At 42.8% G+C, this 26,727-nt stretch overlaps 1 long non-coding RNA gene across 1 annotated transcript in view; it reads left to right on the top strand.

The window, feature by feature from the left end:
- Positions 1-26,727, top strand: part of LOC120384544 — an 85,332-nt gene that overhangs the window by 17,828 nt on the left and 40,777 nt on the right. The window contains exon 2 of the long non-coding RNA XR_005588945.1: positions 18,140-18,196. This is a non-coding gene — a long non-coding RNA (uncharacterized LOC120384544). The remainder of the gene's footprint in view (positions 1-18,139; positions 18,197-26,727) is intronic.

Raw genomic sequence — 26,727 nt, 5'->3', positions numbered from 1 at the left:
GACATGAGAATGAGAGCTGCCCTGCCGTTGGAGAACTGGGTGGCAATTGCACTGTGGAAGCTGGCTACTCTAGACTGCTACCGATCGTTCGCTAACCAGTTCAGAGTGGGAAAGTCGACCGTTGGAGTTGTGTTGCTGGAAGTATGCAGGGCCATTAATTGCATCCTGCTCTGAAAGACTGAGATTCTGGGCAACGTGCATGACATTGTAGATGGCTTTTCACAAATGGGCTTCCCTAATTGTGGTGGGGCGATAGATGGCACGCATATTCCAATTCTGGCACCAGACCTCCCAGCACCAAGTATATTAATCACAAGGGGTATTTCTCAATGGTTCTCCAGATGCTTGTGGATCACCGTGGGCATTTCACGGACATTAACGCAGGCTGGTGCGGAAAGGTGCATGACGCATGCATCTTTTGGAACACTGGCTTTTTTGAGAAGCTGCAAGCAGGGACTTCCTCCCCGGACCAGCAGATCACCATAACCTTTAAGAGCTGCTACGTGGCTTCATTCTAGTGTGCCGTGTTCTCCTTTCAGTCCCTTCTCGCTATCCCACCACTCCTTCAATTCCTGTTTCTCAGTGGCGGAGCGCATCATAACATCATGCAGAAAGTCCTGCTTAGTTCTTCTTGGCTGCTTTTAATTCTGCGCAGCCATTCTGCTGCCGATAACTAACAAAGAGGGAGGCTGGGCTCGCAAGGTCATCTCTGTGAAGGTTAAATGCAACATTATACAGAAGCAGTATTGTTTGCAACACAGACAACACTGATTCAGTGCTTTAAAACACAGCCAGTACTCACACACCTGTCACTAACTGGCTGACCCCAGGCAAGCACACATGAGCCACAAGACCCTCAAAATGGTGAGTAGCCGCAGGGGCAGGGTAAATCAGTGTTCTCAGACCCTGCTGTGCACTGGGGCATGTAGCTCTTGGGGAGAGCCAGCACAGTGGGCGGTGGGGGGGGGGGAGATAATCATTCTTCTCCCCACACTTTCCACAGGATGTGATTATTATGAAGATATCTCGCTGCTGAGGGTGAACAGGGAATCAAGGGAGAGTCTTCTCCAAGCCTGCGGCTTCTGCCCTGGCCCCTATGTGGCTCGCCTGTGTTCAGCAATGGTCCCCGCCACCCCAGTGATGGCAGAGTGGTGTGGGAAAGTTACCGTTAATGGGGCAAGAAACAAAGCAGCTCTGCCGAGGAACCTGCAGGAGCGGATTGCCCAGTATCTCCACAAAAATTTCCCGGAGATCTCTGAGGGAGATTGCCATGAAGTGAGGGAGTCAATCAACAGCATGTTCTGCTGCTCAGACTGGGCGTGCAGTGGGAGACAAGCCTGCTTTCTACAATCTCCTGCCCCGAACAACTCACTTCAGCAATTCCCAAAATCAGATCCACTTACCGGGGCCTCTTCTCCTGTTTGCGCTTTGCCAAGATCCAATGGCTGTGACTGGCTAGCCTCCTCCTCCAGGGTAGAAAAGAGCTCCTGGCTGCACGTATCTCTGGCCTCCGAGTCATCCTCTGCCTCTGGCTCCTGTTCCCCCTCCCTCTCTTCGTCCAAGATTTCCTCCTCCTGGTTCGTCCACTCTTGACTGCCATGCGAGCCAACAAAGTAGCCACAGTGGCCTTCGCTGTGGAGGTGGGGTTGCCACTGAGTATCGCATCCAGCTCTTTGTAGATCCAGCATCTCGTGGGCACAGCACTGGAGGGGTGGTTTGCCACTTAACAAAGTGTGGCCACAAATTTTGAACTAAACTCACAACTTTCTTACAGCCTGAGAGGAATCAGCTGGCTAAGCATTCCTCTGACTGAGGGAGGGAGCCCAGCTGAGCGGGACTTGTAAAGACAGGAAATCGGCTGTAGATAGGGTTTCTGGGAAGGTCTACAGTCTCTCCCTGGGAGAAGGGAGGAGTGTTTGGAGGCTATAGGGATGGGTAGCTCACAGTTACTCCATGGGAGCAGGGAATGAGGAGGCTGGCAAACCCAAAGAGGGGAGTGCCACATGGTAAGGTAAGGGCTCAGGGAAAGGCAGTAGGATCTAAAAGGAAACAGAGTTTGGCTGCTTACTAGAGGGTCTCTGAGCTGGAACCTGGAGTAGCCGGTGGGCCTGGGTTCCCCTGCCAGCCACTGAGGGAGTGGTGCTATGTGGCAGTGAATGGGAAGACTGCCCAGGATTGATTGAAGGAACTCTCTGATACCCCAGAAGGGGAAAACATGTATAGTAACCTGGCCAGAGGGCTGAGTTATGAAAAAGCAGCTTGTGGAGCAAGAGAGGGGCTGCAGACATAGACAAAGAGACAGAGACATGGTGTGCAACCACAGGAAAGGGCATTAATTGTGTGAGCTATTCCCCAGAGTGACCAGGATGAGGTGCCAGCAAGCAGTGAGTGGAGCACCCTGTCACACAGCGTTACACATGCCATAATTGCACCAGATTTTAAAGGTGTTAAAGTTCAAGAACATCTATGTAAAGTCAACTTTTTCAAGTACAAGTTCACCAGCTTTAAAAAAAAAAAAAGTGGTCCTTGCATAGAAATCTGTCATATTGGCTGTTTAACTTATTTGCGCAACCTTCTTGGACAAGATGTTCTGCAGTCAGGGAACGACAAATTGCCCCTAGGCTCTTTCTCCCCTTTGGAAGAATAGTGTATTCTCACTGCATGTGTCACATTTCATATACTGCACAGATATAAAACATACCTGAGATATACTTAATGATGTAAAGGGTGCTTAAATATTACTAAAATGGCCAAGTCAGGATATTTAAAATATATGGAGGATCTAATTTAAAATGCAATTTAAAGTACAATAAAATATTTGGAGGACAGTGTTGCAGCCCGTAGAGCAGGTGGGAAAACTTTCAGTAATATGGGGAAAATGTTCACGACATTCCTCACTCTTCCTCCTCTCACCCCTTAGTTTTTGACCACGTCTATTGTATGCTGTCATAATTTCAGACTAAAGGCAGAGGAGTTCTACGTGCATGGGGACTGCAAGATTCTGTCTCTTGAATATTATTGTAGCCAACTGAAACAACTATGAGAGTGGTGTGACACTCTCTCTCACCTTAATAGGTTAACCATACTTAACTCCCATCCCAGAAAACATTAAAAGAAAAGCATGAAATACACTTTGTAAACCAGAATCTGATTATCCTGCCAGTGCAAATGCAGAATTCCCAGTTAGTTGCTTGGGAAGAAAAACATGCACTGTTTACATGCGTAACTATCATAAGTAAATCCCAGACTGTGTGTGTTTGTACAGGAACGGATATTAGGAAGTCTGTAAGGCCAAATCCAGCAGAATTTATGGCATGGCCTTTTGAGCGGTAGAAGATGACTAGCACAGAGTGAGGCTGACATCTACAGAAAAGTTGGCGTGCCACTGAAGCCACAAAACAATGCTGACCAGCTATACAGTGGGGAGAGCAAAAGCTGTTCTGGGGAAAGAGAGCTGTATATTAGAAATGTCACTGGCCTTTTAGCGAAAGCATTATCTTATCTCTTGTGCTGATCTAAAAGAGAAGAATTCTAAGCATTCAGTCAGTTGAGCCTATGCTTTTGACCTAATGAATCTCAAAGTAGACCAAGGGAAAAGCAGAACTACTTTGCTGCAACAGCATCTGTGTAAGGAGGACTTCTAGTTGCCATAACAAAGTATTGCTCATTTATACCTCTGCTGTCAGGGACCTATCTTACCCAAAAATGTGTTGAAGCACTAATGAGATTTAGATGCCTAGGTTGAAATTCACCTCTGGGTAGACTGCATATTTTAAGGACTTAAGTGGGAGAAATGGATACTGATGCCAGTCACCAAACATCTGGGTTTTATAAAAACAGTCAGTCATTAAACAGCTAAAAACCAGCTCCTATAACACCAAAAGGCCAGCAACAAAACTTCTTGCTTTGTAATAAAACTTTCCAATTCAAGCCCTAATATTGAACTAAACCAAAATATTAAAAGTTGTGATCAGTTATATTTTGCAAATTAAGAGTTTGTTCCAGCAAGACAACTTCCCCCTTCTGCTATAAACAGAGATATGCACAGCACTGTTATGTAACCTGTTCCCATTGACGACATTCTGCAAAATGGGAGTGCCCTTTTTCCCTAAACATTCCCACAAAATGGGACTGGATCAATTTATTACTGAACTGCTAAATTAAAACTAAGCATGTCACATCACATGTTAGAACATCACATTACATCTCAACATTTAGACCCCTGGATACTCCTATTTGCCTTTCTCAGCACCACATCCATTCAGGATAGTACTGTGTATCAGGGCTACGTTAAAACATTTGTGCAATAAGGTTCAATTCATACTGAAATTCCTTTTAAAAAAAGTTGGCTCGTGAAAGTTTTTAAACCTACAACAACTAAAGAGTTTTACTCTCTGATTTTTATTTTATCCTAAAGGTATTAAGAGCAATTAGTCCATGTTTGAGATCTTGTTTACAAGATTTTATTTTAAATGAAGCCGTGTTTGACCCATATGAACCAGAAACCATTTTAGAATGATTTTGTATGTGTGTGTGTGTGTTTAATTACTAAATCAGTTTGTTCTGGTTTGAGATATCTTTAAAACCAATATTTAATTTCCGATAAAAAGTTCCTTGTGACCTAACAAACTTCTAAAAATACAGAGAAGGAGAAAGACTGTACTACTTTAAAGCTCCAACGTAGCTTTTGCCAAAAAACAATAAATAGATCCTCTCCACTGTAGCTATTCATTGCATCTTGTCAAAACTTGGATGTTGAATTCTTTGGGACGGGACTGTCTCTTAATACATGTTTTCAGAGTGGCTAGCGGAGTGTGGCTTTTTGGCACTACTGCAATACGAATAAATAATCATACTAAATATCAAGACATTTAAAGGAAGAATTTGCTAATAAAAATCATCATTTCAAGATGCTGCTTTTTCTGCCATTGTGACTATAGTAAAAACGTCAATAGATCAAAGGGTGTTTCAAAGGCCAGACCCAATACCGCTCTCTAATGATCAGGAAGTTGTGTGCTATTCCTTTAACAGGTAGCTATCCCTGTCTTGTAGCTCCACCTAATGTGTAGAAACAGGTATTGCTGTGAGGAGATGAATATAGATAAACTTGGAAGGATTAGACTTTTATTGGTAAATGTGAGTAGATGTTGACTTCACTGTATACACACAAACCAACAAAATACTTCCATTAATGATTGAATTTTACAGACAAAGTAAGAAAAATGCTGCTTGTGAACTGGAGTTTGATTTTTAAGGATATTTACTGTATATATTTTGACATGTGCTGTTACCAATGTGTGTGTGTTAATGGTTATAAAGCTCTACTTTTTTAATCTCAACCTCTCCTTAAATTACTATTGTCCAACCTACATTCCATAATTTCCTGCACCAATGAAAACTGAAATCCAATAATAAAAAAATACTTAAAGCCCATAACTTTACCACAGATAAAAATTGTAGATGTTTACCAATAAACATCTATCTATTGAAGTTAGACAGAAATAGAATTTGAATTCTGAAAAGAATAGATATAGTACGGTATATTCCATATAGAGATGGCTGAAAAGCAGAGCAATATCATCCTATGAGGATATAAGACTGTCCCATTTCAGTAAATCTGTAGCCAGGCAAGAAGGAATATAAGCAAGTTCTACATAGTTCTCCACAGTGCAGGAGAGAGAGATACAGACCAGATTTTAGGGATAACTGTTTCATATCCTAATAAATTTCCTTGTTCTGTGTTAGAAAAACAGTAGTTCTTTGCCATACTTACATCCAGGCCATCCTGAGGCCTCCTTGAACCCAAAGACTTTGGGGGAAATAAGTCATTATTAAGGCTACGATTTAGTGATGGGTATGTTTAGTAAAAGTCATGGACAGGTCACGGGCAATAAACAAAAATCTAAGGTCTGTGACCTGTCCATGACTTATAAATACTCCTGACTAAATCTTGGGGGCCGCTGCTGAGGGAGGGGGCGCCCCAGTGGGGGTGCTCCTAGGGGACTGCTGCCTGGGGCCATCGAGCAGCAGCTGCTCCGGCTGCCCAGAGATCACTGCTGCGGGCCACTGACAGTGACTACTCAAGCTGCCCGGGGGGACCACCTGAGCAGTGGCTGGCTGCAGGGCCAGCCCAGCGGCTGATGTGGCTGTTCCTGGGGCCACCTGAGCAGCTGGCCCTGGACCATACTGGCCACTGCAGAAATCACGGAGGTCGCAGAAAATCACTGAATCAATGACTTCCATCACCTCTGTGACAAACATGGAGCCCTAGTCATTATTAAGTTATCATTATTTATATTAAAGTAATGCCAGTGAGCCCCAGCCAAGTTTGGGGTACAATTGTTAAACATTGTGCAGGCATACAGTAAAAACAGTTTGTTCTGCAAAGAGTTTATAGTCTTAAGGCTTCTTTATACATACAGCACTGTAGCACTTAGTGAAGATGCTACCTACACTGATGGGAGAGCTTCTCCTGTCAGCACAGGTACTCCACCTCCCCATGAGGCGGTAGCTATGTCAACAGGAGGATTCCTCCCAGCGACATAGAGCTGTCTGTATCGGGAATTTGCTCAGTATAATGGTGTACCTTGGAGGTGAGGATGTAGTTATACTGACATAAATTTGTAGTAGAGACCAGGGCTTAATTCAAGAAGGACATAACAAATTATTTAAACAACCAAATGAGGTAGGGGACAGGAACACGAGCAAACAGAATGTGTAGGTATAATAACCAGAGCAGTAGCAATCATCTCAGTTTACAACCTGCGCATGAATGTACTTCTTATAATATAATGAGATTACAAGTAGTCAGTGCCCAAAGGACCAGGTAAATGGTGTGAATCTCTCTAGACCAACTACTAATTTTGGGCTTTCCCCTACAGCATGTGCTAATTTTCACCTTACAGTGTCTAGATAGAATTCAAAGAAAAGAATATTTTTAAAAAACAAAAGTGTCATTATGAGGATGAGTGGCTAATAGAAATGTGCATATATTTGGATACACTACAGGCGAGTCTCATCTTACGCTGGGGTTCCGTTCCACGGTTAGCGCGTAAAGCGAAAACTGCGTATAGTCAAAATTACATTGAGTTGAATGGCGGGCGAAATCGCCTGCACTACAGAAACTGTATTTAAATTGTTATTTTTCTCTTTTTTTGTTTTGTTTTTGCCAATCGCTTAAAGCTGAAATTGCTCATGTTAAATGCGCGTAAGATACGACAGATCTGTATATTTTGATCTTTAAAGAATGCTTTCAATAGGTTTCATTGGTAGCGAATTACTTACATGCACACACATTGTCATTGTGATATATGTGTGGAAGTGGAAAAAAAGCGCAGACATCTTAGTCTTCTAGGAAGAGCAAGAGTCAGGCTAACTCTAACAGCTAATAATGCGAGACTTCCAAGCAGGGCCTGGGCGAGCGGAAAAGAACAGTAAGAGAGGTTGTTTTGACCTTGTGTTAGATAAGAATGGAACGCAGACTATAGCAAGAACTGCTGAGAAGAATAAGATATCAGGAAGGAATATGTATAAACAAAATGCAGTTGTTGATCATTACTGTATGTAACAAAAGGTATAAATGCTTGCCTTAATTGTTTATCTTTTGGGAGACCTGCCGTTTTGCACTCTTCCCCTTGCAATATTGCTTGAGAATAAACTGCCTCTGACATGTTGCAACCAACCTAAGAGTGAAGACTGTTATTCTTCCACATATGCTAGAGTAAAAAAGACTGAGCTGCCTTTAAAGAGTTGCTGAATTGTACATTTTCCAGATCTCTCAGCTGTTTTATCCCCCTGACCAAAGGTTTGTATTTATTATAGTGACAGGCAAATCAACTACATCGTTGCACTATGGAGTTAGCTGCAATTATTCCACATTTTTGAGCCCTCTGGGGTGCTGCAGGAATGCTCACAAGCTCTGACCAGTCTTTCAGACCTTAATATAGTCAGTATTGTGAAAAACTGTTTACTCATTCTTACTTACCAGGATTTTTAAACTCTTGAAGACTGTAGTGCTGCTGGCATAGGATTTGAAATGCAGCGCTTCATCTGATAGACAGCAGAGTGCACAGTCAGTTCTTAATTATTGTTTTTTTCCAAGTCATGGCACTTTGCACTACATGTTGTGCTGGTTCTAAGCAGCAGCTTTGGAATCTTTTGAGGATTGTTTAAAATTCAATGAGTGCATATTATTAAAATCAGTGCATGTTCACTGCCCAACGAGGCATCACTGCATGTTTTGGGGTTTTTTTTCAGTCCCTGGTTGAGAAATTGATCTAATTTTAGATAAGGCAGCTTAGAACCATTCAATTTTATTTCTTTCCTAGTGTCACAGTACCACTGGCATTCTTAACACAACCAAATTAATTTCCTGGAGCTGCACAGAATTAAACCAATGATCAGAGGTCAGATATTGTTTCTACCTACATTTCACCAAGTTCTGATTACCTAGAGTGATGAACTCAATAGGATAGTTCAAGAAAATCTGCCGATGCTAATACATAAATACATCTAATCATTAAGCCTCAGAGCCCAACCGTATAAGTAATTCACTTTCAGCAGACCCAATCATAACCTAAATTGATTAAGTTCTATTTGCCCAAGATCAAGCCCTGCAATATTCAGACACATATTTTGGGTATTCCAAGTTGGCAGGTGTACTGCTGGAATTCATTCGGGGTATCAAGAATAGATACTAGCTAAGAAATCCAAACACTGATTTTAAGTCCACTTGCTCTTGGAATAAAAGATATCTAATTTATGTATCTAGGGCCATATGACCATCATCACCATAAGTAACAAAACCATTTCTTTTCCTTCCCCTCCTTTCCCATGGGGTAGAAACTTGGAGTGTGGGGGGAGATTTACTGCAGGAAAGCTAGGTTAATGCAATGAGTTTTGCATGTGGTTCTTAACCATTGAGTGTAGCAGTCAGATCTGTAGTGTAGGTCCATTGATAAGAGTTATGTCTCCTGGACCCATGAATCTTCCCATATTGCTCACCAGTTTCATGGCTCCAGTGAAATGCTGCTGTTGTGGGAGTTTATGGACATAAAGGGAGAGGTGACGTCTTAGCTAGGTCAAGTAAATTTCCCTGAAGGACTTTGAATATAATGATAGATTTGATTGAACTGAACTGTGTATTTACTGGAGAGCTAGTGCCGAGAGTGGAGCTAAGCGTTATTTAGACAGGCTCCTGATTTAGCACTAGTTGAGATTTTTTTTCAGAGTGGAGTTTCACTTTTAGCCATGAGCTGTAATAACTGAGCCTGGCTAGATGGGCAGTCTTCTGAGCAGCGGCAATTGGAAATGGACAGTTTTTGCATAGCGGGTTATTTGGACATACAGTAGCACTGAGGAGTCCTACAGGACTGTACACTGACTTAGCATTTTTGGGCAGATACCTCCTGTGACGGTGTATCCCATAAGGCTTTTTGGGGGGTGCTTATAAATGTATATATGATATAACTGGAATAGAGTTTTGCTACATATGCCATGTAACATATCTATGTAAAGGTTATTATCTACTAGTTGTATGCAGGCACCATTTGTGTGTTCAGAGTTATGAACACTCACTGGCAGTATAATTGCTTGATTTCTAAGTAGCCTTAGTTAGAACATTTGGTCACTTCTTGGGAAAGGAATGTACTCAATCAAGAAGCATTTAACAGACAAAAGAGCTTGGAAGACTCCAATCCACATAAGAAGTCTACCTGAGGACATTCAAGGTAGCATGTGTGTAATGACTGCTGCCTGCAGGTCCTGAGTCATGCATGGGCATGTGACTTGCCCATGTGATTCCAAATCTCCATTTTGTGACTGGATTCTACACAGGGTGAGGAGGGGGTTTCCACCCACAAGAGAGAGTCTATTTAAACCCCTGGGAGACCCCTCCATTTTGTCTTCAGCTGGCTAAAGAAGGAGCCTCTCCATCCCCCGCCCCCAGGATACTTAAAGGAAACTGAAAGAAAGAACAGTAACTACAGGGGGTGTGAGTGATTGCTGGACCCAGGCTAAAAGGAAATTAGTCTGTAAAAGGGAGCATTCTGGAACTAGTGAGAATCTTATCTGTATTCAGTTTGATTAGACATAGATTTGCGCATTTTATTTTATTTTGCTTGGTAACTTACTTTGTTCTGTCTGTTATTACTTGGAACCACTTAAATCCTAGTTTCTGTATTTAATAAAATCAGTTTTTACTTATTAGTTAATTCAGAGTATGTATTAATACCTGGGGGAGCAAACAGCTGGGCATATCTCTATATCAGTGTTATAGAGGGCGAACAATTTATGAGTTTACCCTGCATAAGCTTTATACAGGATAAAACAGATTTATTTGGGTTTAGACCCCATTGGGAGTTGGGCATCTGGGTGCTAAAGACAAGCACACTTCTGTGAGCTGTTTTCAGGTAAACCTGCAGCTTTGGGGCCGGTAATTCAGACTCTGGGTCTTTGTTGAAGTAGACAAGAGTGTCTGGCTCGTCAAGACAGGGTGCTGAAGTCCTAAGCTGGCAGGGAAAACAGGGATAGAAGTAGTCTTGGCACATCGGTTGGCAGATCCAACCTGTCACACCCCTAATATCAGAAAATGTGATGGAGGAGATGAGGAACTCTAAGTGCTTTACTCTTGTTTCTACCAGTGTCTCCTCTATTTTGTTTGTGTTCAGCTTCAGCCAGCTGCTTTTCATCCAGGTTCTGATCTCAGCCAAGTGCTGTAAAAGCTGGGAGACCTTGTTTTTTTCCCATCGGAAGTAAAGGTGATGTAGAGCTGGCTCTTGTCTGCATGTGGCTGTATTTCAGCCTATTGTGATGGATCTGCAAAGCAGGTGACTGCAACTCCCAGTAGCCTCTTCCCCTGGCCAGGCAAGGGGAATGGTCCTGAGCTCAGCCATGTCCAGGTTCTGTTTGGGAGTGGGAGCCACGTAGCAGCAGGTAGCTGGAGGGAAGCCCAGAAACTGTATGCAGAGCCATGTGTGGAACAGGCTGTGACAGCTAGACACTACAGCTGGGTGCAGGTCTGTGTGGGACTTATGCAGGAGCAGCAGTGGCTGGGTAGGGAGCCAGTGCAGAGAGGCCAATGAAAGAGAGACTGCTCCTGGAAACATGAAAGCACCTATCTGCTGCAGAAGAGACTGGACTGGAGAGAGCACCCCAAGCACTATGCCTGAAGAGCCCTGTCGATTGGACGATCAACGGGACTCAAACAAGAACCGCTATTGCTCACTTTGAACTGTAGCTGTTTAAGCCTTGGCATCTGTAATCTTTCCCTTTCCTGACACCGCTAGTAAAATACCATTTCTCTTAGCCAAGTGTCTGTCTGAATGGATATTGGGATCCACCAGGGTGAACTAGGATCTACAAACCTAGTTGCTGACGGACCTAGAGTGCTTGCCTCCAAGCTGCAGTACACCTGGCATGCTGCTGACATACCAGGAGTTTGGTGTAGTAGGCAGCTACAATAATGTGTCTCCTTTTCCCAGTGACTTCACATAGATGTTGAATAAGATAGGGGATAAGGTTTGGCCCGGGATACTCCGCAGCTGAGGGCTCTGGAGAAGCGTGTCAGAGCAGTTGTCCATCTAGGTGTAGTCTGAGAGGAAGGAACTGAGCCATTTAGAGCATTTTTGTTCACCTTTGAGACCCTCTAGAATAAAGTGTCAAAAGCTGCAGAGCAGTCCAAGATGAGCAAAGGTGTACTTCCCTAATCAGTGGGCTGGAGAAGAAGAAGTCAGCCACCAGAACTAACACAGTCTCTTCACCATGTGCTGGCCTGAACAAAGGTATCCAGGTTACTGGCAGCTGACTTTGGAGACTTTTGCCATTCTTGATTAGTTTGTTTAGGAAAGGGAGGTTGGACTGTGGGTAGTAGTTTACAAGGTCACTAACCCTGACAGATTGCTTTAGTTGGTTTGACTATTGTATATATTAGCGTGGGAGACAGAAGATGTCCCCCACCCCACTTTCCAATCTCTGTTAAAAGGAGTCCTGGATTTTGCCTACCAGCCAGGAAGGGAAGGGGTCAGAATGAGAGATAGTGTTCTTGACTGCTTCTAGTGGTTGCATGATTGCCTCTTGTTTGAATGGGCTGGAGGCTCAGCAGCATTGTCTTCTCGTGTGCTCAGGTTGTTGTTCCTGGTGTCCCATGAAGCTATCCTTGCATGAGAAATCATCTCTGAATATAAAATGATAGGTCCTCACTAAACTCTGGCAGAGTGTGGAGACAGTTTTGACTTATAAAACAATTTAGTCTGGGATTTACAAAGGAGCCAATGGAAGTTGGATAGCTAAGGGTGGGATTCACAAAGATATTTAGGCACACAACTCCCATTGAAATCTATAATATGGTCGTTTGAAAATCTCAGCTTGAAAGTAAAGTAGTGGCCTAAATTGATATATTCGGTAGCGCATACTTTTTCTAGATCTACGTGACTCTAGCTAAGACACTCCTAAAAATGATACTACAGCAAATCTGAAGATTGGACCAAAATCTAATGTCATTCATACCAGCGTAAGTCCATTGAAATCAATAAAGTGGCATTGTGAAGGGGACAGCAGAAAGTGACCAAGTGTGTTTTTGTTCTCTTGAGCAATATTTTTTAAAAAGCAGATTCAAGTTAAGTGACTAGCACTGTTCTCGGTGATATTTTTAAGTTTAACTGCAATCAACAGATGGCAGTCCAGAGTCAATTATAAGTAGTACAAACTCAAAAGGAATGTTGTAACAGGAAAATGATATACAGTATTTGCATCCAGGATTCTTTCAGTGTAGCTGGCAAGAAGAAAAATCTAACACAGAAAAAATTAGACTGCACGTTCCATTTACCTTTACAAATAGCTTTTCTCCTCAGGTGACCACCTAGCCTATATTTTTAAGGAAATTCTACAAGCCCCAAGATCATCAGGTACAGCTGAGCTCCACTCACGGCTGAAAAGAACAACCCAGAAAGAAGGGTTGAGGGAGAAGATTCCTAAATTCCCTTAAGTTGGATGAACCTGAAGACTTCTGTGTTTGGATGCAGGTTTGGAATTTGGCTAAAATATGATCAAATACATTATGGAATAATTGTAATAATTAGAATACATGTATTGGAAATAGCATATGACTGGCAAGAGAGGACTGCATGCATAAACAACTTGCCCTCATTTTCTGCAACCCAGGAAGGGGATGTCAGAGTTCAGATCTCTTCTCAGCTAGCCATTTCTTGATGCAACTAGCCTCCTTGATTCAACTGCAACTCATACAACAGGAATGGGTCCCAGAGAGTAAAACTTCTGGGTTAGATTTATGGGGCAATAGTATCAAGGACTTGAACCTGCGGTATTCAGACTTATTCTGATACAAACTTGTTCCAAGTTTGGGTCAATTTTTTTGATGGCCCATCCACCCAGCCCTACTGAGGACCCTGTTATAGGTTTATTCCCCACTCTGAACTTTAGTGTTCACAAGATGGGGACCTGCATGGGCTCCTCTAAACTTAAATCCTAGTTTAGATCTGGTAAAGCTGCCACCAGCCAGGTTTTAGTGTCTGGCACACTCTCTGTTCCCTCAAAACTTTCCCTGGGGAACACAGATCCAAATTCTTTGAATTTGAACACAAAGGGAAAAAAACCATTCCCCCACCTTCCTCCCCTAGTCATTGGGAGAGATACCTTGATTCAACCTCCTTGAATCAAAACAAAGAGGGATTTACTTTTCCCCCCTCCCCTTCCCCTGAAAATCCAAACAAGGGAAGAAATCAATCAGTTTCTAAAAAGCAAAGGATTTTATTAAAAGAAAGAAAGAAAGTACACTAGCTCTGTAACACCAGGATAAAAAATATACAGGGTCTAGCTTATAAACCTAGAGAGGCTTTCCCTCCCCCCTTTCTCAGAATAGTCAAAGTAACAGCAAACAGAAATAAAGATATTTCTCCAGCAACACACAATTGCAAATGCAGAAATTAAATATAAGACTAATCTGCCTTTCTAATACTCACTATACTGGATAGTAGGAAATACTTCAGGAAAACTTGGAGAACCTGGAGATATGTCTGGCCTTTCTTAGATCCAAAAAGAGAACAAAGACCCAGCAAAGAACACAGACAAAGACTTCCCTCCACATAGATTTGAAATTATTTTGTCCCTTGATTGGTCCTCTGGTCAGGTGTTCGTCAGGTTACTGAGCTTGTTAACCCTTTACAGGTAAAAGAGACCTTAATCCTTAACTATCTGTTTATGATAGACCCTATTTCTCTGGATGCCTACTATAAACATATCTGAAAGCTGAAAAGTCCCATTGAATGTTTATATCGATTTAGCTGAGGAGACACAATATATAACTGTACACAAGAGACTAGCAATTTCGTCCAACACTAATACAGACGTCCATCAGTATTGCTTGCCAGTCTGTAATTTTAATGGTCATTTTCCACATTGTTATTGATTTGAAAGCCTATATACCGTAGGATAAATAGCTGTTCTCACAGCCAAACTGGTTGCAACCCATTTTACACTGTCTGTAAGAACACATTTCCTTACCACTTAACTACCTCAGATTGTTAGGTTGGGTAATGCAAGGCATGACTAGTTACCAGTATTGTGTGCAAAATTCTCATGAACATCTATACTGCAAAATATTTTACCATTATGCTGTCAAAATACAATGCTTAGAGGATTGTGAAATGCTTCACTCATTTATCACACTACTACATGTAGCCACAGGTTGCAGGATTTGGCAATTCTGGGTCCCTGTGACCAGGGCTGGCTCTACTGTTTTTGCCGCCCCAAGCAGCACGCCGAATCGCCGCCGCGGACAGCGGGGACAGTCCGTGTGTCGTTAGGGTGGCACACGCATTTCCGCAGGGGGCAATTCAGAGGCAGTTTCTGTCTTCAGCCGGAAGACAGAAGCTGCGCCGCCACGGACAGCTGAACATAGAAGCTGCCGCCGAATTGCCGCCGCTGCGGAAATGCACATGCCACCCTAACAGCACACGGACTGCCCCCGCCGTCGACGGCGGCAATTTGGCGCGATGCTTGGGGGCAAAAACACACAGACTGCCACTCCTTGCAGATTGCCGCCCCAAGCACCTGCTTGGAATGCTGGTGCCTGGAGCCGGCCCTGCCTGTGACTGACACTGAACATAAAGTCAGCACCAGTGTTGCACCATGGTCATGCACCAAGGCGACCCAACCTGAGGGTATTCTATTGACTTGAGGCCTGCTCCTACTTCTGTGGACTTTAATGGAAGCACATTGGCACTTTCGGCTGGGTGCACTCAAAGGGAATTGTAATAGTGACACATGTGATGAGGCAGACTGTAATACTTTCATATCAGATCAACTTTAAAGGAAAAGATGTTTCTTCCTAGACCAGATCAGCATTCTGTTCCAAAGAAGTCATAGGTTATGACTGCTGAGAGTTTCAGTCTGCTATAGTTACACTCTATCTATGTGTAAAGAGATTCACTGATCGTGGACACTTGTATAAGTAAAATTTGGAGACAAATTTGAGCTGAACGTCTCTTTAAAAAGTATGCATGCCACCTGTAGCTTTTGTTTTTTGTTAAATCTCACTAACTATATAGCACTGGACTGGATCAGTACTTGGATGGGAGACTTTGCAGGAAAATCTAGGGTGCTGCAGAAGAAAATTATTAACTCTGGTATCTGGGTCAAGGTTTAACTTGAGACATGACACAACACCGGTGCCTCATGAGTCACACTGGCTGCAGTTTCTGAGTAGAATTCAGGATGGTGGTTTCAAGTCCTAAATGCTTTAGGGTCAGGAAGACTGTCTTGGTCCTCTGGCATTTGCTTCCTCCCTTGGGCCTCACAGCCCAGAGCTGCTAACCTTCCGGACATACTGCAAATCTTTGCTTTTCTCTTGGTTACTTGCAGGGTAGGTGGAATTACGAGGAGGAGATTTTGTTATCCTTACGGTAATTTTGCCGTTGGATGTTTATAAGATCTAACTGAGCTGTACTTTCTGTGATTTTTTTAATTTTCTGATGTTGTGGAACAGTGGCCCAAGCTTGGGATGGGGGCTTCCATTTATAAATGGAAAGAAATAAATAATTTAGGCAATTACATTGTGCCTACTGAACACGCCCTGTAACTTCAACTGAAGAACATGTTCTTTTCACACAGGGGCGGCTCTAGAAATCATGCTGCCCCAAGCAGCGCGGTGCGCTGCGCTGCCCTTCCCTGGTCCTGCGGCGGGTCCCTTTTTCCCGCGGCTCCGGTTGAGCTCCCGCTGCGGCAGGTCGACCGGAGCCCGGGACGAGTGGACCTGCCGCAGGCATGACTGCAGCGGGTGCCGTGGTCCCGCGGCTCCGGTTGACCTGCCGCAGTCATGCCTGCGGGAGGTCCAGCCGAGCCGCGGGACGAGCGCCCCCTCCGCAGTCATGCCTGCGGCAGGTCCACTCGTCCCGGGCTCCGGTCGACCTGCCGCAGCCATGACGGCGGCAGGTCCGCCGGCCCAGACTCCTGCCCTCCCTGGCGGCAGGGGACGCCCCCTAGATTTTGCCGCCCTAGGCACCAGCTTGTTTTGCTGGTGCCTAGAGCCGCCCCTGTTTTCACATACCACTGCTGCCATGTTCCACCTCAGACCTGGCTCCATGTCACTGGTAATAAAGTGAGATCATCATAGTGGACTGGATTGTGGCATTACTAGCTATGGCTGTTTTAGGGAGGGAAGCTACAGAAGGACAACTACAGCAGCAGCTCCTCTAAGCACTCAGCCTACGGAGGCAGGAAGGATGATTCTTTGGGCATTATAGGTATGCATGCAAATCTGGCAATTGCTACGTTCTTTTTAAGGCTGTGAAGTAGTGGGATAAACTCATGCCCATTCCAATCACACTTCTGGTAGGGCTAGGAGTCCCTCACTTGGGCAAGATAGGCACTAGAATTCTTGCTGTCTCTTTGCAGGTGCACGTGTATGGGAAGTAGAGAATAAGTGCTTACTATGCCCTCTATTCAACTATGGGCACCTGTTCAAAAGCAGCCAGAATTCACCACTAACTATATAGATTGTTTGTAGTTCTGTAAAGCACCGTCAGGCTCGTGAAATTCAACTATCAAATTAAGAATCAACAGTAAATCTCCTATTCATGTGGTATTCCTGATGCATAGAACATGCCTTGTTGGCAGCCAAAAGGGCCTGCCAGGAATTCCGTGTCTTGTCTTTCACTGCTCAGATATACTCTGACTAACGTACAAGTGTCAACAGGTGTTAAGAAGAAATGGGCATATGGTACCAGTGCTTCAGTGCTGTCACACAAGGAAGACCTGCTAACGAGATGGCATTCACAGAATTATGCCCTGTATGTATCTCAATGTATGGTTGCTTGGCATGTACACCCAAGGACCACTGACCAACTTGTGAGAGGGCACTAGGGCATCTGAACAGGTGGTTACGAGCAGTGGCACACAAAGATGCTCCTCATGTGTGCTTGTTGAGGGTACAATTTCCTGCTGGACCATCAGGAGCTTATGCACAGTTAAGGGGATGTGCAGTCATTAATCTGGCTCTGAGCTGTATTAACTTTAAAAATAGCTTTTGTGGCAGCATGCTGTTTTGACCCATTTAAATTCAGCAGCGCAGTGTATAAGGATCAGAGATGTCTGGTAAAGCTATGTGCCCGTGGATCTTAGAAGCACCCATTGAATCCTCCTAAGGAGCTTCTATACTCTGCAGAATAAGGTAGCAAAATGCAGGTTTTCAGAGCTTGTCTTTCTTAAAGCCAGTCACTGCAATTCCACAGTGCAGTAGGAAAAGATAAGGGTAAGATGTAGTTAATATAAATTAGTATAATTGATTACTTAGCAAGAATAAATCCCTTGAGGCTAACAAGGACCTCCTTAGCATCTGAGGTGTCACATTATGGAAGATTCAGGTAAGGAAGTTAATGTATTGCTGACTATATAATAAACCTAAATCCAGATTCTCAGCCGGCATAAATTCAGGTAGCTTCTTTGAAGTCAGTGGAGCTGCACTGACTTACATCTTTCTTATTTGTATTACAGTATCTCCTAGAGGCAGCTGAGGAGCTGGCCATTAAATTAACCACAAAGGTTTTGTGAGGCAGTGTGGGAGGGAAACTATGAAAGCAGTTTCAATACAAAAGACCCATTCAGTCCCTTTTGCTGTACTCACTAGGCTTCAGTGGACTCCTGCAGAGGGGGTGCTGGTCCAATGATATGACAGCATCAAACAGTGAGTATTTCCAAAAGAACTTCAGTGGGTGCCGTCCTGACGAGTGGTGCCAAATACAGCAACATCCACTTTGTAGATAGTGATACTACTAGCCAATTTGAACCTATGGTTCAAAAGAACTACTGTCTTTACAGGTACCAGTATTCCAGTCCTCAGGTGTGCAGCATACATATCTCTAGTACAGGGGTAGGCAACCTATGGCACGTGTCCCGAAGCTGATTTTCAGTGGCACTCACACTGCCCGGGTCCTGGCCACAGGTCCGGGGGGCTCTGCATTTTAATTTAATTTTAAATAAAGCTTCTTAAAATTTTAAAAACTTTATTTACTTTACATACAACAATAGTTTAGTTATATATTATAGACTTATAGAAAGAGACCTTCTAAGAATGTTAATGTATTACTGACACGCAAATCCTTAAATCAGAGTGAATAAATGAAAACGCGGCACACCACTTCTGAAAGGTTGCCGACCCCTGCTCTAGTACATTATACTGCACTTCACATATGTTCTAAAAAGCATCCTGATGTTTCAAGATCTGTCTGCATAATAAGCACTCTTGAACCTTCTCCGTTTGTCAGAGGAATCCTTTTCTAAGGGCTGTTTTTGGTGGAACTGATTTTGAAATCAAACCACTAGAGGGCATATGCACACTGTGAAGCAATTCCTTGTAGGGAATATACAAGCTCTGAGATGGCCATGCATTTCTGTGATGAGTCAATGAAAATGAAATAGCTTTGGCTGCACTCACCCCCTCTTATGTTTGTTTTCTGTGCACATTAGGCCCATTGATATTCACTCACAAGACTGCTCAAAAGTGAATTTTGAGTTTGCATGTTCATGTATCTGCATGGAAAGTGCTGTATTTTATATAGGATAGAGCAGTGCTTAACACCATAACTGGAGGAGAAGAGTCACAACTTCCCACAACAGAGTTCTAGAACACAGACAGTTAATGAAGCAGACAAAAATCCGATCATATCCCTTGCAGCTAGGACCATGTACACATGTGCAATTACTTTGTGTCAGCAAAAACAAATCATATTTTTAAAGCCATGCAAAACCATTGTGATCATCTAGTTGGGTAACCTGTACAACACAGGACATAGGACTTCCCTGAATAATTCCTGACTCAAGCCCTATAGCTGTGGCTGAACTAGTATGTATCCTTCATTAAAAAAAGACATCCAGTCTTGATTTAAAAATTGCCAGTGACAGGGAATCCACCACAGCCCTGGGTAAATTATTCCAATGGTTAATTATCCTCACTGTTAAAATTTGTGGCTTCGCTGTAAGTCATGTTTTCCAATACTTTTTCATTCTCTTGGTCCTTCTCTGAACCCTCTCTAATTTTTCAACTTCCTTTTTCAGAGTCTGGACACAGTTTTCCAGTGGTGGTTTCAGCAGTGCCAAATACTAAAGTAATATAATCTCCCTACTCCTACCTTATAGTCTGCTATTCATACATCAGTGGATCGCATTTTTTCCCTTTTGGCCACAGCACTGCACTGGGAGCTCATGTTCAGTGGATGACTCACCATGACCCCAAGTCCTTTTCAGAGTCACTGCTTCCCAGGATAGACTTCCCCCCATCCTCTAAGTATGGCCTATAGTCTTTGTTCATAGATGAATTACCTTACATTTGGCCATATTGAAATGCATGTTTGATTGTGCCCAGCTTACCAAGTAATACAGATTGCTCTATATCAGTGACCTATCGTCTTCATTATTTACCACTCCCACAAATCCTTTTATCATCTGAAAACTTGATCAGTAAAGATTTTGTTTTCTTCTGGGTCATTGATGAAAAAATTAAGTAGTGCAGGGCCACGACCCATTCCTTGCAGAATCCCACTTGAAACACATCCACTTGATGATGATTCCCCATTTACAAGTACATTGAGACCTATTTATTAGCCAGTTTTAATCCATTTAATGTGACATGTTGATTTTGCATCATTCTAGTTTCTTAATCAAAATACCATGTAGTACTAAGTCAAATGTCTTACAGAAGTTAAGTATATTACTTAGATTACATCAACACTATTACTTTTGTTCAAACCACCAAATTACAATTTAAATCCAGTGCCCATGCTATAATTCATCTGTGATAAGATAGAGAAAGGGGAGAGAGTTCTCTCACCAGAGCCCAGACAGAGACAGTTAAACAAACCTGGAGTAGGTTATAAAAGCACCCTTTGCAGCTGGGATCACACATACAGTTACTGGGTGAGAAGGTGAAAAGAGAATCAAACCAGCTGGTTTGTATCCATCCAGTTCATCTCTTTGTAGCATAACTTGTCCATTAATGAGGCTTTTGGGCAAGGCTTGGCTCGCCTAGAGTTGACACTTTTCTAAAATTCCCTAATTCTGCCTCTCCCTTATAACCAAATGACTTCTTCAAGCCCATCCGGTCAGGAAACAGGAACAATACCATGTAATTTATATAACCAATTACAACTATTGCAGTTATTCTCCATTGGGGTCCTCAGCACAGCATAAACCTATAGGGATTTGATGAGTAGGTGGCTAATATTGCCGGTCACATCTGATTTTACAATTCTGAAGGCCTCCTACCCCAAAATTAGATCTGATACACTGCATATGCCTAGTATGTGAAGCCAAGAGTAAAGTTAATATAAATTCCAATGTACCCATCACTGCATTGCACCAGAGTCCCTGCGTGGACTGAACAAGGTTTCTTCTTACTGTGGCACTGTAGGCATTAAAGCCGATAAGCTCTGTGATTTGTAGCATTCACATAGATGAATTAGCTCAGGATTTCCTGGCTACCATGACTGCCATGGGATTTTAAGTGGTTATAGGCTCAACTGATACAGCCAATTATGCTCTAGATCTAGTATTTTAAGTTGGCATTAGGGAACTGGAACACTGGCAGTTATACCAGTGATATGGACAAATTGTTGACCTCTGAGGTTAACTCACGCCCAGGGGTGAAAGTAGAAATAGGGACTTACCGGTACGGAGCTTTAAATAGCCCCCAGAGCCCTAGGGCAGTAGAGGCAGTGGGAGCCCCAGCCCTTAAAATAACCCCTGGAGCCCCACTGCCTCTACCCCAGGGCTCCAGCAGTGGGGCTCTGGCGGAAATTTAAAGGGCCTGGGGCTCCAAGCGCTGCTGGGAGTCCCAGGCGCTTTAAATTGCCACCTGGGGAAGCCAGGCCGCCCCGGTGCAGCACACAGGCTCTTGCCAGTACACTGTACCAGGGCGTACTGGCTTCCTTTCACCTCTGCTCATGCCTGTCTTGTCAGGATGAAGAATTGTTTTGATGATATGCCCTTAGACTAAAGGGACCAGAGGGGTTCCAGAGGATTGTGGAGGAACCTATTCTTATTCCATTCTATTGATGCTTTGTTAGGATTTTGATTTTGTTTGTCTAGTGAGCTAGTCAGTCATTGATATAATAGTCTCCCGCCTTCCTCTGACTTTGCTTCATCCTCACATGTCATCTTGATTTACAAATGTACAATTGCAATTGAAGTGACAGAGTAGACAGCTAGAGCACCAGTGACAGAAGGCTAGTACGAAAGCAGATTGTTTGTGGCATAGAGTTTTTAAGCTCCTATTGCCCACAGTGAGGTCCTCCCTACTTCTGTCTTCAAGTCCTTGCTTCCGTTGAGCCTTTAGGAGGAGTACAGGATAGCTGCTCTAATACTCTCAGCTGGATCTTTGTGGAGCGTGCCCACAAGGGCCACTGCCTCCCAGTCCCAAAGCCAATGCTTAGATATCAAGATAATAGATACCTTGTAATTATCTTTTAAAAAGTCACCCTGTCTCAGATAAAGTATGTGCTTACTTAGTCCCCAGAATTAGAGTTGGATCAGGGAAACCCTCCTGGCTTTCACTGCAATTGCTGTCTCTAGATAACTCAGAGCTTGAGATGTCCTGTAAATCCGTAACACAGTAAATAGTAGGACCACAGTTGGTGAGGGCAGTAGATAGGGTGCTATACAAGAATATGAGTTTAGGTTCCCAAACTGCTTGTGAACTTGGATTGATGTTCAGAAACAAAATAGAATTCTGAGTCCACCTTGATTTTTGGTTGGCTTCAGGAGTCAATGAATATTTAAATTGGCAGCCTTGACACAGATCCTCAAAGGAGGCTTTAAGAAGGCGGTGGGGATGATGAAAATCCTTAGAGAACCCTACTGGGGGAAGAGGGATCTTCCCCAGTGATCTAATTATTTAAGCAGGAACACAAGACAGGCACTGACTGTCTGAGAGAGAACTCTCCTCAGATGCTTTGAGCATAAAGTTATATGGCAGGCAGTCAGCAATGACACTAACAAACTATTAAGCACAATGATGACACTGAAGTGCACTAACTGGAGTATCACATGACTACCATATAGCCAAACACATGCATAAGAATAAGTGGCCAGTCAGATCCATGAATTTAAAGAAATTTGATAACTTTTCAAAGTATAAAAGTGAGCAGGGAAGCAAATCCAAACACTTAAGATCATGGTCTGATGGGATTGGAAATCTGAACTCAGATGCCAAGGTCAAAACTCAAAGGACTTTGAATGTGGGTTTTGGTTCATGCCCATCTTTATACTTAACACATATTTTTATCATTTATATTTCAGTCTAGGAACCCTCCTTCTCTAAGAGCTAAACTTTTGGCATATAAGGCAGACTGATGCAATGTGATATAACAGGCTCTGCTGCTATTCTTTGCTAGCAAGTGATATTCTGTATAACACAAGCAGCTACAGCATATGGGTCTGCACTACTAGCATTACTACCCAATAAGTATGATCTGACAGCTATCCAAATTACTTGTGGAACTAAAGGAGGATTTGGTCTCTCAAACAAGCCCATTGCATTTAACAAGAATTGCTGCTGAAGTCACAGTTGCCCTAAACAGACATATCTCATATGCCACCTCTGATCATATCTAAAATCTGAGTGAGCTAATGCATTGCAAATTGCTTTGATTTTCATATGAAGCTTTTGTGAAAGAAATAAAACTATTCACTTATCCAGAAAAGCCGATGTTCACTACTAATAGCAGTTATCGACTCCTGCCATCCTTCCTGCACTGCAATAAAAACATCAGTCACATTAAATACTTGTAGCAATTATTTGTAATAGGTAAATTCATTCTAATCACTTGAGAAACTGCTTGGTTTCATTATTCTCAACATTTCATTGATCATATCATGAACTCCTAAGGAGAAACTGAAATATCAAATGGAAGATATGGCTAATAACCGAATAAGGAAAAAACCTAAATACTTTAGTTTAAATGATAGTGTAACTCTCCAAGGAGAGGGAAAGCTGTTTCCCAAAACTACGTTAGCAGCTGCACCCACGCACAATTGGTGAAGCTCTGTAATGACAGGTGATGCATCCACACTAGACGAAGGTGTTAAAAAGTAGCTGTGGGTTCAGGCGGCCCTGTCCCTCCATATCTGTGAAGCATGCCAGATTTGGAGAGGAGCCTTAAAAGGAGACGCTGCTACAGCTGCTGGCCCCCTGCAATGACATTTTCAAAGATAGAAGGGAAGGAAGTACATGTGAGGTTCACTGAATACTCATGGGAAGGAGGGGCATCTGGCAGGACCTACTGGAAGGTGGCAGTGACGGATGGAGCAGAGACCACACTGGGAACAGTAGTTCCTACCTACTGTCAGGATCCTGAGAGAAGGGAGCCAGGAGTCTGGGAGCCAGGAACTGGAGTCAGAGTCAGGAGTCAAGACAAGGGTCAGAGCCAGAGACAGTCAAGTATCAGAGTCAGTGTTGAAGTTCCAGATGTTGATCAGGAGTGAATCCAAGTCAGAGCCAAGGTCAATACCAGGACTTCAGAAGCAGTACAGTCATAGCAACTGGCTAGGGATACACATTGCTGCCTGGTCTCTTCCTGGTATGCTCCATCAGCTTATAGAGGATCAAGTAGCCAATCGGGGAGCACTAAGACAACTGTCAGTTGGATCACTCAAGGTAGAACTTCCTGTTGTGTTCAAACTCTGTGGATTGTTTTGGGTCTCAGGGAGCAGCAGGGTTACAGCTGTTGCTGGGTGTTAGGATGAGGCTGTTGGTTGTCTGTAGCCTTGTAGACTTGTGTTCAAGTCTCACTGACCCTTATACCCATTATCAGATTTCACAGGATAATCCCTATTTTGATAGGTTTGTCTTGCATCATCCAAGTCAAGACCTTAAAATACTCAGAATCTAATTCAGATAGAAAAAGGTGCATGCATGTGCAAGTTATGCAGCGAATGGAAGGGATATGGTAGCTGTTTACACCCTTCACATTTTGGTAAACTTCAAGCAGAGAAAGCTGCTATTTGGAGCGATACGAGGAGTTATAAATAGAAGGAATTGGATGAAATTTTAAACAGATAAATGAATTTTCCTGATATTCAACTTAATTTTATTAAATGATGGAAGTCTGTCAAAGGAAGTTGTAGATGCCTTGATGTGGACAACATTTATAGCTACATTGAAGAACTAGGTAGTATATTGTAATGACAATCATTCACAGACAGAAGAATAGAAATAAAGAAGTGAATGGGTCTTTTCCAGCTCAAGCTTCTATATTCTCATTCACCACACTAACACAGACATCATATCATATACCATTTTTCCCAAATGTGAGGATTTGTTGGGGCTGGACTGTTTTTAAGCAATTTACCACATTATTTTTAAATTTTAGTAAAGGGGCAAGTCCATTTGGGGTATCTGATTGAAACTTAGGGCTGCAGAGAAATATTTTTGTGTAGTTCAAACCCCGTCTGGTCTGAGTTCATTTTAAAATGCTATTTTCCATTTTTAGACTGTTTAATCCTTCTCCCACTAACCGTCAGAGGAAAGTTCCTGCATTGTTAGGGGGAGTTCTAAAGCTATCTGTCCCAAGTAGGAAGGCACATTCATGTAATAAAAAATTGTTTCATATGAATTTAATGCTTGTGTGAGGAGTCCATTGACAGCCCTGGAGAGTACAGACATGATCCAGTGCCTATGGAAGTTGATTGAGGGGAAAGGGCTGTCCTTTCATTGAAATCAGTTGGCTTTGGCTATGCCCTAAAAGCCTATGTCTCTCACTCATGTGCTTAACTACGCAGTGAGCAGTCCTGCTGAAATTAATGGAACTGCTTGCGGTACATGAAATAAAGCACATGTGTAAACCTTTATGGGATTGTGGCTGTGATGATTTTTGGGGTATACAGGACTGAGAGTCACTTTTTATCCCTTTTGTTGGAGGCAAGGAGGGTAATTACTTGTGCTTAACTGGGTGTCAGCTCCCTGTTACCCACTCAAACAATCTCTTCTGGGCTATGCCAACCCTTGCTTTGTCTTGCAGGTTAACAATAGGTGTACCCCCATCCAGGTCTGCAAGGCCATCCAGCCTCTTATCCACTGAACACTCAGAGTAATGCCAGGTCTGCTGTCTGCAAGAAAACAGTGTTCACACCAGCTTGAATGATTCAACTCAGGATCAGCCCCTTGTATTACACCACAGAGCTGAGATATATTTCATAGTGAAAACAACAATACGTTTATTAATAAAGTACAAGATTCAAAAAATACTGAGAAAGGGTAATGGAAACAGAGGTTACAGGTAAAACAAAATCATAACATGATTTCTAGAGTCTAAATTTAAATTAAACTTCTTTAGACAGAAGGTTAGCCTATTATCTCCCCCAAATGTCCTTTGCAACATTTCAACCAAGCCTTGTTGAAGTTCCATTTTCATGAATGTAATCATACTGCCTGATTACTTCCTATGTACAAGATTAAGAGGTGGCTCCTTGCCACCTACTTATAACCCCAAAGTGCATTGTCTGTCCTCAGGGAGGTTTAAAACAAAACAAAACAAAACAAAATCCCACCACAAACAAAAATCCCTTTGCTTGTTCTCTGGTGTGCTGCCTCTTCCCTGGTGATTTCACATCTCCCTGTTGACTTAGTATGTAGATGTGCAGCTATTGTTTTAGCTTACAATGTTTAATTTACATGCCAACAGATAGGTGAATAAACATCTCTTGTCTGAAAAAAAACAAAACCCCCAAAACCCTGCTTGTCAACTCTGCCTTGATACAGACTATAAAACAGTATACATCCATAACTCTTTACATAGGATTTGTATATACATTTCACAACAATAAGAACGAGGAGTACTTGCATCACCTTAGAGACTAACAAATTTATTTGGGCATAAGCTTTTGTGGGTTAGAACCCACTTCATCAGATGCATGGAGTGGAAAATACAGGAGTAGGTATAAATACATGAACAGATGTGAGTTGCCTTACCAAGTGTGAATGAAATAATTCAATTAACAGCAGGACACCAAGGGAGGAAAAATAACTTTTGAAGTGGTAATGAGAGCGGCCCATTTCAGACAGGTTTCAGAGTAGTAGCCGTGTTAGTCTGTATCAGCACACAGAACGAGGAGTACTTGTGGCACCTTAGAGACTAACAAATTTATTTAGGAGTACTTGTGGCACCTTAAAGACTAACAAATTTATTTTAGCATGAGGTTTCGGGAGCTACAGCTCACTTCTTC

Source organism: Mauremys reevesii, linkage group 1, assembly GCF_016161935.1.
Source record: "Mauremys reevesii isolate NIE-2019 linkage group 1, ASM1616193v1, whole genome shotgun sequence".
NCBI classification, from domain to species: domain Eukaryota; kingdom Metazoa; phylum Chordata; order Testudines; family Geoemydidae; genus Mauremys; species Mauremys reevesii.
This window is presented reverse-complemented; position numbering and strand designations above follow the sequence as displayed.